This window comes from Bidens hawaiensis, unplaced genomic scaffold (genome assembly GCF_021521415.1).
Source record: "Bidens hawaiensis isolate Kalapana, Puna unplaced genomic scaffold, B.hawaiensis_p1.1 tig00005019_1, whole genome shotgun sequence".
NCBI classification, from domain to species: Eukaryota; Viridiplantae; Streptophyta; class Magnoliopsida; order Asterales; family Asteraceae; genus Bidens; species Bidens hawaiensis.
In genome coordinates this window covers 1,583,393-1,598,198 of record NW_027491318.1, presented here as the reverse complement: position 1 = coordinate 1,598,198, position 14,806 = coordinate 1,583,393, and the positions used below count along the sequence as shown (strand labels likewise).

At 37.4% G+C, this 14,806-nt stretch overlaps 1 protein-coding gene and 1 pseudogene across 1 annotated transcript in view; both read left to right on the top strand.

Moving 5' to 3' along the window:
• The window catches only part of LOC143628521 (uncharacterized), a 217,873-nt gene that overhangs the window by 180,947 nt on the left and 22,120 nt on the right, over positions 1–14,806 (top strand). The gene's annotated exons all lie outside the window — the stretch shown is intronic.
• Positions 9,225–12,271, top strand: LOC143628534 (receptor-like protein EIX1; annotated as a pseudogene).

Below are 14,806 nucleotides of genomic sequence, written 5' to 3'. Positions count from 1 at the left end.
ACGGGTCTCTTATGAACGTCGCGGGTCTTTATGAACGCTAAGGGTCACTTACCGCGGGTCACATGTGTGTTCCTTAGAATAAATTCCAAACAGCTGGAGGTCACCCACACACGCATATCGGTGCTCCTCCATCACCACCGGAGCAACTAAAGTTAACAGTCGGAAAAACTCCGCCACCGCGAAAATATCCATGCTCCGCCGTGATGCATGCGGGCCCGCGAGTCATCACTCCATCGCCATGCATGCGCGCCCGCGGGAACCACCATGCGGGTTGGAAGACGACTCCACGCCTTTGGTTTTGTGTAGAAGACTCCGCCGCCTTGCATGAGCGCCCGCGGAAACCACCATGTGGGTCGTGCCTTTTGTTTTGCGCAGAAGACTTCGACACCATGCATGCGCGCCCGCGAGTCACCACTCCACCGCCATGCAAGGGCACTGCGGAGGATCAGGATTCTGCTACCATGCATGCGCGCCACCGGAGATCAAGTCTCCGCTTCCATGCATGCGCAGTGCCGAAGATCAAGACTTCGCCACCATGCATGTGCGCCCACGAGTCACCACTCCGCCGCCATGCATGCGCACTACCAAGGATCAAGATTCCGCTGCCATGCATACGCGCCATCGGAGATCAAGTCTCCGCTTCCATGCATGCACACCGTTAAGGATCACCCACCACCTCCGCCGAGGAGCCGCGCCTCTAACTTGTTAGATCCACGGAGTCCGCTTGTCTGCACCGCGCTTGATGAAAAGCAAATTTTACAAAGTATAAAATGTCCAAGAAAGTTTACATACGTGCGAAGGAAAAACCCGTTTATAACCGCAATCCGGGTATCAACACCTGCTGGTTGGCAATGCCATCAACACCTGCGGGAAGAGAAGTTAACCTCGGACTCCGGCAGGTTAAGTTATTGATGGCGTGTTAATCCCACACACGCATATCGGTGCTCCTCCATCACCACCGGAGCAACTAAAGTTAACAGTCTCGGAAAAACTCCGCCACCGCGGAAATATCCATGCTTCGCCGTGATGCATGCGCGCCCGCGAGTCATCACTCCGTCGCCATGCATGCGCGCCCGCGGAAACCACCATGCGGGTCGGAAGACGACTCCATGCCTTCGGTTTTACGCAGAAGACTCCGCCTCAATGCACGCGCGCCCGCGAGTACCCGCTCCGCCGCCATGCATGCGCATCGCGGATCAAAACCCCATGCGGGTTGGAAGACGACCCAATGCAGGTCAAAAGTAGTACAATATGAGCTTGGAAGACGACAACATTCATGGGCGCCGTGCTCCGACATAACAAACTCTGACCAAGGCGGGTCACCTGCAAGCTCCGCAGGTAAGCACCCGACCACCATTCATGTGCGCCGATGGGTTTCAACAATACGTCACCATGCATGTGAGCTAAGGATCATCGCGTCACCGTGCATGCATGCGTGTCCCGCTGATCAACTCTATGCCGCCATGCGTGCGCTTCCACAGATGAACAATCCGCCGCCATGCATGCGTGCCATGCACATGTTGCACTCCACCGACATGCTTGCGCGCCGCTGCTGATAGTGCACTACGCCTTCATACATCATGCGTGCAACCGCGGATCAACACTCCACCACCTGTGGAAGACTTCGCCACGATGCATGCATGCGCGCTCAACTCGCCGCCATGCGTGCGCGCTCAACTCCCGCCATGCATGCGCGCTCAACTCTCCGCCATGCCTGCGCGCTCAACTCTCCGCCATACGTGCGCGCTCAACTCCCGCCATGCGTGCGCGCTCAACTCGCCGCCATGCATGCGCGCTCAACTTTCCGCCATGCATGCGCGCTCAACTCTCCGCCATGCGTGCTCGCTCAACTCCCGCCATGCATGCGCGCTCAACTCCCGCCATGCATGCGCGCTCAACTCTCCGCCATGCGTGCGTGCTCAACTCCCGCGGGTGACATAAGCGCTCAGATATTCCAGCCCCGGCACAGTGCCACCATGAAACACTAACGGCGTGTCATCTGGGCACTCACGAGGATCAACTAGCAACCATAAAGAGCCGCATGCGTACTCCCACAAGTTAACTTCAGCCATCATGGATGTATCGCGGGTCTTTTCTGGCTCCCGCAGATCACGAGAGAGTTCCATAGCGGGTTGATTCGCGCCATTCCGCGTCCGTAAACAACTTTTGTGGGTTACTACCGGGGCTCGTCACGCTTCCGCATGGATGTCTTTCGTATGATGAATGAAGGTGTTTTCTTGATGTATGAGTATATAGGATTTGCATGAAATGGCACAAAAAGTGCTTATATTAATGCAAAATATATGGCTACGCGCCAAACTTAAAGGTTGGGAATCCTAATAAACCCGCTCGGCTATTTGTCGAATATTAGGTTGGGCACACCTCATAATTCGCCTAAGGATGGAAGACATCCGAATATATAGGTTGGGAATCCTAATAAACCCACTCGGCTACGCGCCGAATATTAGGTTGGGCACACCTCATAATTCGCCTAAGGATGGAAGACATCCGAATATATAGGTTGGGAATCCTTATAAACCCATACGGCCATGCACCAAACTTAAAGGTTGGGAATCCTCATAAACCCATACGGCTACACGCCATATTTAAAGGTCGGGAGCCTAATAATATCCCACATGGCCACGTGCCAAACATAAAGGTCGGGAGCCTAATAATATCCCAAACGGCCACGCGCCAAACATAAAGGTCGGGAGCCTAATAATATCCCACATGGCCACGCGCCAAACATAAAGGTCGGGAGCCTAATAATATCCCACATGGCCACGCGCCAAACATAAAGGTCGGGAGCCTAATAATATCCCAAAACGACCACGCGCCAACGTAGGTTGGGCACACCTCATAATTTGCCCGAGGATGGGAACCTTGTAATACATCCACTTTTAGTTGATATGTTTTTGCAAGTTCGGCTACGAGTCGCACAAGCACCTATGACATTATTATTTTGAAGACAAGCCGGGATAGTCATCCTGAGTAGAAGAGGCCCTTGTGGGCCAGTCATTATCATCATATTATAGCTCATAAGCCGCAACTCGAGCATGCTTCATTATTTTATAGCTCGCCCCGCGCCACTATTGTTATGATGCGTGCTATATCTTATTCATGCCAGTGCACCATTATTATCATAAGAATCACAACATGTCACCATCATGGAGAAAACCTCTCAAACTCAAAGACAATAAAGACAAGGCCGAAGAAAGGGGAAAAAACCGCCTCATATCCTAACACACCTTATGAAGTCCAGCGCTCCACCAAAACGCTTGCACGCCTAGGAGCAACACTGGACTTGGGGGGCTTGTAGGGGTATGGTACTAAACCCGGCTTACGACCTTAATTTATTATGTTTGGCTTATTTTATTATATGGACTAATACAATATTATTGGGCTGAGGGGGTTTTGTGGAGGTAACCCTAACTGGGCTAGGCCCATTAGGGTACCATGATGGTGGCCATGAGGCTCCCTATATAAGGAGGTCTCCACCTCCTTATTAAGGGTTGTTCTCAATAAGAGCCACCACCATAACTATTTTTGTGTCTGTAAACAAGAGATCCTCGAGATTTCTTAGCAGTCACCTCCACACCCCCAAAAACTGTTGGTGCATGATGTCAGTAGTTCAGTGTCGAGTGTCTGTAATCGTGTTAGTTAGATTTGAGTTTTGTATGTAAGCGAAGTTGTTAACAAGTTCGTAGAACGCGATATCTCGTGTAGATCCGGCTGGGAACCTACAAAAACCATTGCTGATCTGAGTGGAGGAGAGCGAGATTTGGTTACATCATCCCGTAGAAGACGATCCGAACTATGCCTGGTACGTTTCGTGCTTCTTCACTTAATATTCATAACCAATTAAAAAGACCTATTAGAAATAACGATGGTCTTTCAAAATAAAATAGAAATAATGATGGTGTAAAGAGAAAAGAGAGAGATTGAATAAAGGCCAAAAGTCAAGCTGGACTCCTTTATGTAGAGCCCATTGAACCGATTTGGTTTCTTGCCCTTTTACAACTAATTAGTTACACATGTTTGTGAAAAAAAAAAAAAAAAAAAAAACTAATCTTATTATAAAGAGAAAAGAGGAAGAGATTGCTGGGTTTTTATGTTTTATAGCAAATCAAGCAATTTAGTGGCTTCAGCGAGGGTGGGGAGCAATCAAAGAGTAACACATAGGATTTTATGATAGACATTTATATATATATATATGCATATATATATATATAGAATCAGGATCATGTGAGAACTTTTTGGGAATTGAAAACTATGAGAACCATTTTGGACCACAAAAAAACTCAAAAATAAAAAAATCATAAAACACAAAAATAAAAAAACTAAAAAAACCAAAGTTCTTATTTATCATCCCGGTTTCTAAAAAAACGTAAAAAAAATCTCGGTTTAGCTAAATTATACATATATTTATAATATGTACATATATGTACACACATGTTTTTTTTCTATACGCATATGTATAATTTAAGGTAAATGATATTGTACATATGTATACATTACGTAACTAGAAATTAAATAAAAGTATACATATGTGTATATGTATAATACGAATTAAAAAGAAAAAAAATCGGTTTTTTTTTTATGAAACCGGAATGAAATATAAGAATTTTACTTTTTTTACTTTTTAAAAATTTTCGTTTTTTTTTTGTTTTATAATTTTTTAAATATTTTTTTAGAGGTTTTTTTTAGTGGTTCAAAATAATTCTTAAAGTTCTCAATTTGCCAATGGTTCTTTTAGGATCCTTACCCTATATATATATATATATATATATATATATATATATATATATAAAGTTTCCATTGTTTTTAATACAATTATGAGAGTTATGTCAAAACACAAAAATACCCTTGATATAGCATAAAAAATTGAATCGAGTTAACGAATTCGATGAAAATGACAACTTTAATAAATCATGATGACGGAAATGCCCAAAAGAATCTTTTTGGACGGAATTAGCAAAAATGACTAAACCAGAAGGACTATACAAGTAGTTTACTCTTCATATGTAAAACGACATTTATTCGGTCAGTAAAACCCGAGTGTTACGACCGCTAATCAACACAAATTCGGCATGGGTCAGGTTCATCATACTACCGAAACTAAACCCAAAAAATAATTTCATGAAGTTAACATATCTAAAAAGAGACATTTATTCGACCGGTAAAACCGGGGCTTTGCATAGGTAGTGCCACGACGAGTTGCATTGCTAAGGTTCATTACAATACTAGAATTAAACCTAGAAAATAAGTTCATCAATTATCATATTAAATCTCAAAACCCACTTAATTTAACCTCAAAACTCACTTACATCTTCCCACATCTCCTACAACCACCACCACTCCACCGCCCACCATCGCCGGAAAATTTAATCGGAAAGTCGTCGAAATTTTTTTCCGGAAAAGTTTTCGCGACTTTTTTGGCCGAAAAGTTGTCGGGAAATTTTTGCCGGAAAGTCACCAAAAAATAGTCATCGCCGAAAAAAACACAATGGAAAAACATTATGAAAAAATACAATGTAAAAAAAACAAAGGAAAAACACAATAAAAAACATAATTTTATAACATAAGTGAAAAAAACATAATTTCGTAAAACACAATTATTGTGAAACACAATTTGTAAAAAAACCACTATTTATTTTATTTTTATGTAGCAATTTGGTACTCATATAAAAGATAAAAAAGAAACTCGGTATTATGGTGATTTTATTTATTTATTTAAATGTCGTATAAAAAAGTTATAGACGTTTTAAAATGATTGGGAAATTGACATGTGTCTTGTATGTAAAGAGCGAAAATTAACAAATATGCTATCCCTATTATGTCTTTCCCCTTATCTAACACTTAATTTCACTTATAAACTAATCTCATACATCAATTTCTAAAATTAATAAACTAGATTACTTCTTATCATTCCTATAAAAACCATATTTTCAATTATAACCTAGGGTTAAGTTATTTTACAAAGGCCAACAAAAATAAGAAGTGTGAGAAGCCACAATTGATTGACATGTGTCAAGTGAGGACCAAAGGTAAAAGGGTATAAAATTAATAGCACATATTCTCTCTCTTCACATACAAGTCACATGTCGGTTCCTCCATCATTTTAAAACATCTATAACTTTTTCATATAATATTAGTTTTAAAAAAAACAATATAATAACAAGCGCATTTTTATCTTTAATATGAGTATGACTTTGTTATATAAAAATTAAAAAAAAAACGTCATTGTGTCTTTTCGTCATTGTGTCTTTCTGTTTTTATTGTGTTTTTTTCATTATCATGTATTTGAAATCATAATTGTGTTTTTTTTAAATGCTAATAATACGGTTGTATGATAATAATACGTAAAGATAATGATAAAATAACAACAAATCTTACACAAGTAATAAAAAAAAACCCTAATGTCACATGTCATCTTCTAACACCTCTCTATCCTAGTGGCACTACATAAGACTTTCTAATCCCCCCACTTTTCCACATGTGAACTAATAAATAAAAGTAAATAATAAATACTCATAATAAATGCAAACTAATAATTAATAAATATTAATAATAAATATGGAATAAAAATAATATTATTGTTACTAATATTATTTGTATCATCATTATTATTACTATTATAAGTAGTCTTTTAGTAATCAACAAAGATGTATGAAAAGACAACAAAGTAGCTAAGAAAATAAGGATCGATCATCGGAATTTTATAAGTTTCTGAGTGCAAAAGTGTATTTTGTCACGGTCAATATTTTTATAATAGATTAGTTAAACTGAATTAATGGTTTTGGACAATTTGGAAAAAAACTAATTTTAGGTTATAATCATTAGCATGGGTAGTTTAGGAACACCGTTTTTTTACTGTAAAATATTGTTACTCGGTTCATTATTTGATACAGGTCGAGATGGTTTTCTAAAAGCAATTTTATTTCAAAAGAGTTAACGGGCCAAAGTGTGCTTCAACTTTCAGGTCATGACTATGGTAACAAATCTTTGGGATCATAACTTTGGTGACATATCAAAAGACTGATTTTGGAAATTTAAAATTTGATTTCGGATTAGATTCAAAGTCAATATTTTTTTTCATGATATTTTTTATTTGATAGAAGTCAAATTTCTAAAAATAACATTTCTGCATCTTGGTTTCTTTTAAACTACTAACAGGTCAAAGAAGAATTAATTTGTGTAAAAGTTTTAAGTGGTACATATGTTAGTCTATTTATGTTATATGTTAACCCACAATAATATCTCATTGTATGCATAATTTGTTTAAGTTATAAGTCGTGATATAGGCCACAAGAAAAAAAACTTTAATAATGTCTTACAAAAGTTTGAAATGATTTATCGTTCAAATGTAATTTGGGGATATGCATGTTTATTGAATATTTCATATATCTTGAGTTTTTTATTACTTACATAATTTAAAGTGTTAAACTCGTGTAATACACGGGTAGCTAAGCTAGTTATCTAATACATAAAACACAATGATGAATACATATTACACAACTACATAAAACGTAATACACAATGATAAATACATGTAACACAATGACCTGAAACGTAAAACAAAATGATGAATACATATAACACAATGACCTAAAATGTAAAACACAATGGTGAATACATATAACACAATGACCTGAAACGTAAAACATAATGGAAACTACATATTACACAATGACATGAACGTAATACACAATGATAAGTAGAAAGACAAATGATGAGCACAAAGACACAATGACAAACAAAAACGCATAATGACGTAATCTTTGTATTAATTGTTATCTTTAATATGAGTATCAATTGATAATACAACGACCATAATCTATAACACACTGCATAGAAAAACTCAATTAAAATAACACAATATAAAAAACCCACTATTTTTTTTATATAACAATATGATACTCATACCAAAGATAAAAACGATTGTTATTATGGTGAAATTTAAAAAAAAAAAATAATGTTGCATGAAAAAGCTATGGACGTTTTAAAGTGATTGGAGAATTGACATGTGTCTTGCATATGAAAAGAGAAAGTCAACAAAAGTGGGTTATTACATTTATGCCCTTCTCATCAATTTATTTTCTTAAATTAATCTCCACCATTCAAATCTAAGATCAATGGATTAGATTCCTTCTCACCCTTCTCATTTTGTTGTCTTTTTTATTTTAACTTTACCCTTATAATGTAACCCTAATTATTATTAAGTAATAATAATAGGGAAAAGTTAAAATAAAAGGGGAGACAAAAATGAGATGGGTGAGAAGGATTTGTGTCCACATAAAAAATCCTTAAAAAAATTTCAAAAAATTAATAAAAATAATCATAACTCAAAATATAAATAAAAATTAAAAAAAACAAAAATGTTTCCCTCATCATTCTCGTTCCAAAAAAAAAGCCCCCCGAAAAGACATAATGCAGAGATAAAAGACACAATGACGAAAATGAACAAAATACACAATTATAACTAAAAAGACACAATATATCACAAAATATAACACACTGTTGACTGATATAACATAATATCAAGAAAAAAAAAGACACAACGTCAAGGAAAAAAACATAATCAATAACGAAAATAAACACAAAACACAATGATAAACAAAAAGACACAATGGTCTTTTTCACTCAACATTGTGTCTTTTTCGAGTTTTTTTTTTTAAGAACGAGGAAGACGGTGGAAACATTTTTGTGTTTTTACTTTTTTTGTTTTTTTATTAAATTTTGAGTTATGCTTTTTTATTTATTTATTTTTAATTTTTTTTTGTGAAGAGTTTTTTTGTGTGACTAAATTCTTCTAATCCTTCTTATTTTTGTCTCCCTTTGTACAATAACTTGACCCAATAATAATAATCGTTACGATAATAATAACACAACAAATGCAAATGATTGCTAGCTTAAGTCAGAGTTGTCTCACATATGGTTGGTTTTTTCCGAGGGTGGTCTACGATGCTCGAGGAATAGCGATGATGAGGTGGGTCAGTGACCCGTCAGTGATTCAAATTAGCCGTTAAAATAATAAAAGTAACACAAGAAAACACAAACCAAAAACACGTTGATGTAAAGTTTCGACGTGTGGGACATAACATATATATGATTGAGAGGTTTATGATAAAAAGAAAGTGAACCTTTAAGAAAAGCTTACAGAAACACAAAGACCACATATATCTCTTCAATTCTTATGAAAGTCTGCATTCTTCATCACTATTATGAAGGCTCTCCCACTTCTTCCAGCTTTATCTCTTTCCTCAACTTGCCTATGTTTTTTCTTGGTTTCGACACTTTTCAGCATCTGTTTTTGTAATCAAAACTCAGATCCTGTTCAATGCGTACCCACGGAACGGTTGGATCTTCTTGATCTCAAGAGCAACCTCAGTGATGAAGCAAACCGTCTATCTTCTTGGGTAGGAAACGACTGTTGCAGTTGGTTAGGTGTGTTCTGCGACAATATCACTGGTCACGTACACGAGATCCACCTTCGTGGTCTTTGTGATGAACTTTCTGACACTGAAGACGAAAAAATGTTAGGTGGAACCATAAGTCCATCAGTGATCAAACTGTTACAACTCAGGTACCTCGACTTGAGCTGCAATGATTTTGGGTTTAGCTCGATTCCAGTATTCATCGGCTATTTCCAAAATCTTATATATCTTAACCTCTCATACTAGGGATTTAGTGGGGAAATCCCTCACCAAATTGGAAATCTATCAACATTGCGTGTTCTTGATCTTTATGATGAATCTTCAATAGATTTTCTATATTCTAAAAGCTTAGCGTGGCTAAACAATCTTAAAGAGCTGCAATACCTGGATATGGGTGGCACCAACCTCGCAAAAGCTTCAGATTGGTTTCCGGTAGTCAGCAACATCACTTCTTTGCTGGAGCTTCGTTTTTCTTCATGCAGGTTAAATCGATTACCTAGTCATTCAACTGCTGTTAGTCTTACGTCCCTTATATCCCTAGATCTTTCGTATAACACCTTCGACAACATGTTACCTGGCTGGATTTTTAGCCTACGTAATTTAGCTTATTTAGATCTGACTCTTTGCGATATTAGTGGTGTAAATCCTGGAACTCATGGTGGTTTTCATAGCATGCCTTCTTTAAGGACTCTTCTTCTTTCAAAAAACACCTTTGTGAATTCTTCGTCCTTACTTAATGGATTGTCTATCCTAAGTAATCTTCGACGGCTTGATGTTAGTGAGTGTGACATTTCTTCGCTAGTTGTAGGCAACCTACAAAACTTGCCTTCGATTGAATATGTTGACTTATCTTCCAATGGGATTGTTGAGAAGATACCTAAATCATTAAGTAATCTTTGCAACATCACTATCCTTGGTCTGGGATCTAACAAATTTTCCGGTAATGTGTCGGAGCTTCTTGAAAGATTTTGTGAATGTGAGTCACCTAAACTGGAAGCATTAGATTTCAGTGATAATTATCTAGTTGGTCAACTGCCAGAAAGACTAGGGAAATTGGAAAATCTGATCAATATTGATCTTTCTTCCAATCAGTTAACAGGGTCCATTCCAGATTCTTTAGGAAGTTTGTCACTTCTTGAAACACTGGATCTTTCGCACAACAAGTTAAATGGAAGTCTTCCTGAAAGTATTGGACGACTCAGTAAACTATATGATGTAAGTCTTGATAATAATTCTTTAACAGGTATTCTGACCGAAACCCACTTTGCCAACCTAACGGACTTGACAAGATTATATTGAGGATAACAAGTTGGTTTAAGCTAAATGTTAAAATCTGGGCTCCTCCTTTCCAACTCCGTACACTGATGGCAAGTTCTTGTAGTTTAGGCCCTCAATTTCCTTCATGGATTAAGTCGCAACTAGACTTGACATGGTTGGCTGCATCAAATGCAAACATATCAGACACCATCCCCAATTGGTTTTGAACTACAATATTCCCTAATTTAAGTTACTTCAACATTTCCCACAACAACATTCAAGGAAATTTGGGAGATGTTACTGCTCCTGAACCAAAAGCAGTACTAGATCTAAGTAACAACCATTTACATGGTAGGTTACCTGGTAGTTACAGCACAGCAGAAATCCTAGATCTTTCAAACAATAATCTCTCGGGATCTTTAGAACAATTCTTGTGTCCTGGCATTCAAGAACTGCGACCGTAAAATTTCTTAATCTAGCAAACAATAACATGTCAGGTATTATCTCAGATTGTTGGATGAATTGGCATCATCTTCTCATTCTAAACTAGAGAAAAACCAATTTTATGGTGTAATCCCATCATCTCTAGGAAATATTTCTTCTTTACGATCATTGGAATTGGATTATAACAAGCTGTCCGGAAAGCTACCTCCATGGTTATTAAATTCCGCCAGACTGGTAGTCATCAAGCTTGCAGAAAATGAATTAATGGGAAGCATTCCATCATCAATAGGGAGAAAGAATACACGTCTGAGAGTTCTAATTCTTCGTTCTAACAATTTGGAAGGTAAAATCCCAGAAGAAATATGTCACCTCAGTTCCGTTCAGATCTTGGATCTTGCTCATAATGATCTCTCTGGGAACTTACCAACATGCTTTACAAACTTCTCTGTTATATCTGGAAGTAAGATATCGAGACCAATTGTTGTGTACCAAACTACAATAATTACTGCATCATTGGTGACAAAGGGTATTACTTATATGTATGGCACCATACTTTATCAAGTGACTTCACTAGACTTTTCTAGTAACAAGTTTTCAGGGTCAATTCCTGATGAACTTATGGGACTTTCAGGCTTACGGTTCTTGAATCTGTCACACAATGCATTAACAGGAACAATTCCCAACTCGTTCAATCAAATGGAACGCTTGAATCATTAGATCTGTCAATGAACCATCTTGAAGGAAATATTCCTTTGAGCTTGTCACAGTTAACCTCTTTGAGTTGCTTGAACATATCGTACAACAATCTTGTTGGCAGAATCCCAACAGGCCCTCAGTTTCAAACATTTCCCGAGTTGAGTTTCATTGGAAATGCACTTTGCGGGGGTCCTCTTCCAGCATGTTTAGAAAATAACGGAGATCCCAAATCGACTACCCACGAAAATGGTGAATCTAATCGCATTGATTGGATCCTAGTGATATTTACACTTGTCGGATTGGTTGTTGGTTTCTGGATCATCCTTGTCCCGTTGTTTTTAAGCAGACAATGGAGGATTGCATATTATCGTTTCCTTAAAGAAATCTGGTTCAAGCTTCAAGAATTCGTATTTCTCCTATTCCTCCGTAAGTCATGACCAGAATTTTACTTTTCCATTACGTACATTAATACATTCTTTGCTTTAAAAGTACAAGTATGTCTATTTGTTCACAAAAACAAGTATAGTATGGAGGAATGAATAAAGTATAGTAAAAAGTATGTAAAACATAAAATTTGCACAAATATGAACTCTATATTTCATACTGTACATGGACTTTATATTTTATCTCAGTTATCCATGTTAATGTTTGCTTGCAGGTCTCACAAGGAGGTTTAGGACCCGATAAGAGGAAACATCACTACGGTTACTCCAATAAATAGTGTTGCAATTTAAGTAAACTTCGCTGATAAATTAGTTTGATTTAAAGTGTAAAACTAAGTACTCTGTTGTTGTATTTGTTATTGCTATGCGGCCGATATGATGTATCGGTTATTGGTCCCTTGGTAATATATCGGTCAAAATATCAGCTAGAATATCGGTGCCGACAATATTGGCGATGATGACCGATATATCACTGAAATTTCCGATATCAGTGTTTTAAGTCTTAACAATCTTTAAGTGTTCAATGATAGTGCTTAAAGTTTTAATCAGTTCCTACTTGCTACGATTGTTATGTGTTTTGCAAGTTCTAAATGGTTAATTTGTTAATGATAGAAGAGTATACTTAATTATTAGTTTTAAATTGCTATATATATGAATTTTACATGATATTGAAATTACTGATATACCACCGCGATAATCGATATCTTAAATATTGGTCATTGACTGATATCTGATATTTTTCCGTATTATCTGCTTAGGTTATTAGCTTGGTTTAATTGCCACTCTACGTGCATGGTATTGGTATAGTATAGGATGGATTTTAGTTGGGCTGCTATCATAACTGAAAAAAAAAATAATATATAAAATCCAGCGTCCAGTATTACCTAGGTAAAGTGGTGCAGGAACTAGCCCAAAATGAGAATGGGGTATGTGTACCAAGGGGGCGTGGTTTTACTAGGATAAGTCAATATAATCATTTTAAATGAGATTGTTGGGATGCTTTGGGCTTGCCAACGGGCCGTTTTCCAATTGCGCATGTTGAGAAATTGGGTTAACTGGTTCACATATTGGATTTTATTGCTATCGGCCCGTGTTTAGTTGCTATTTTTTTATAACGGACACCATATTCTCCAATTTGGAGAGCCTCATTGTCCCACTTTGGTAAGACTATATTGTCTTAAGTGGGCTCACGCTAGCTTTGGAGTTTGGGCTTGGGCGTTCCCCAGGAATACTATCAGCTGCTACTTGACAGTCGTTGTGCCGTCACAAGAGCAAAACTCTTTGGCATAACACACGATAGGACGAAAACCCGGATAGGTTAGGGATTCGAAATGACAACCTCGCAAGACCTAGCTCAAATCCTTCATTGCCAATATCCACCCAACGTGGCACAAGTAAGAATCAAACTTGGGTCTCTACAGAAGAACCCTATCATTCCTACCACTAGGCCACAGGTAAGGGATTATTAGTTGTTATTAATATCCAAGGTTGGAGTTTGTAGTAGAATATAAGGTAAAATTCATAAACTTGATTAATTTTCAAAGATCAATTCATAGCAACAAAACAAGTGTTGTCAAAGATCTAATACTATTTACGAGAGAACACATCTTGATAAAAAATAATACTAAGTCTATGTGTAGTGGAGGGGCTACAAACTGAGAGAGTTTTTAAAAATGTGGCAAAAAGGTGCTATATGTAGCCCAAAAATCGCCCCCTCCACCTATAGTTGATCGTCATATCATCATCACCATTTGTAGCCCCGCTACACATGGCCTAATAACTCATTCATCTACGTGTCTTACCTAACAACAAAATCCACAAAATATAACCACAAACATTAAAGGATTTAACTAGGGATGAGCTCGGTACCGGTACCGAAATGTTCGGTTCAGTACCGGTACGGTACCAGGACAGTACCAATATTTAAGGTAAAATTTGGGAAATACCGGTACCGTACAGATCCCGGAAACTCAAAACATTGGTACCGATTCGGTACCGGTACCAATCGGTACCATACCGATTTTTGCTCATCCCTAGATTTAACACCAATGATATGATTAGAGTCTATTCAATTTACACAACAGAGAATATAACTACACACACTAAAGAAAGATTCATGATTTCTTCTTCCCAAAAGGAACTACAAATCACAAGTTTCATTAAATGTAAATTGCCAAAGATCCACTTATTAAGAATAAAAAGTGTTTGGTTTGAGGCATTTCGTCTAGCAGTTCGTGTGCATCTTCAAACCATATTTTTTTGTCATAAAAAAGAGGGTACCCTTTCTTCACTCCCTGCAAAACAAAACAAACCCAAACTTCAATTGTCATAAAAAATAAACCATAACAAGTGGGTTGATTAAAAATCTAAATGCGTTCACATATGTATTCTATCAAGTAGTTATAGTTAGTATGCATAATTTCAAAACAATTTAGAAAGGTGAAACTTTGTCCAATTCAACCCAAAATAACAAGTTTCCACAAGAATCTTCAAGGATTTAATAAATCGTGTTAAAATACAGACTTTCCT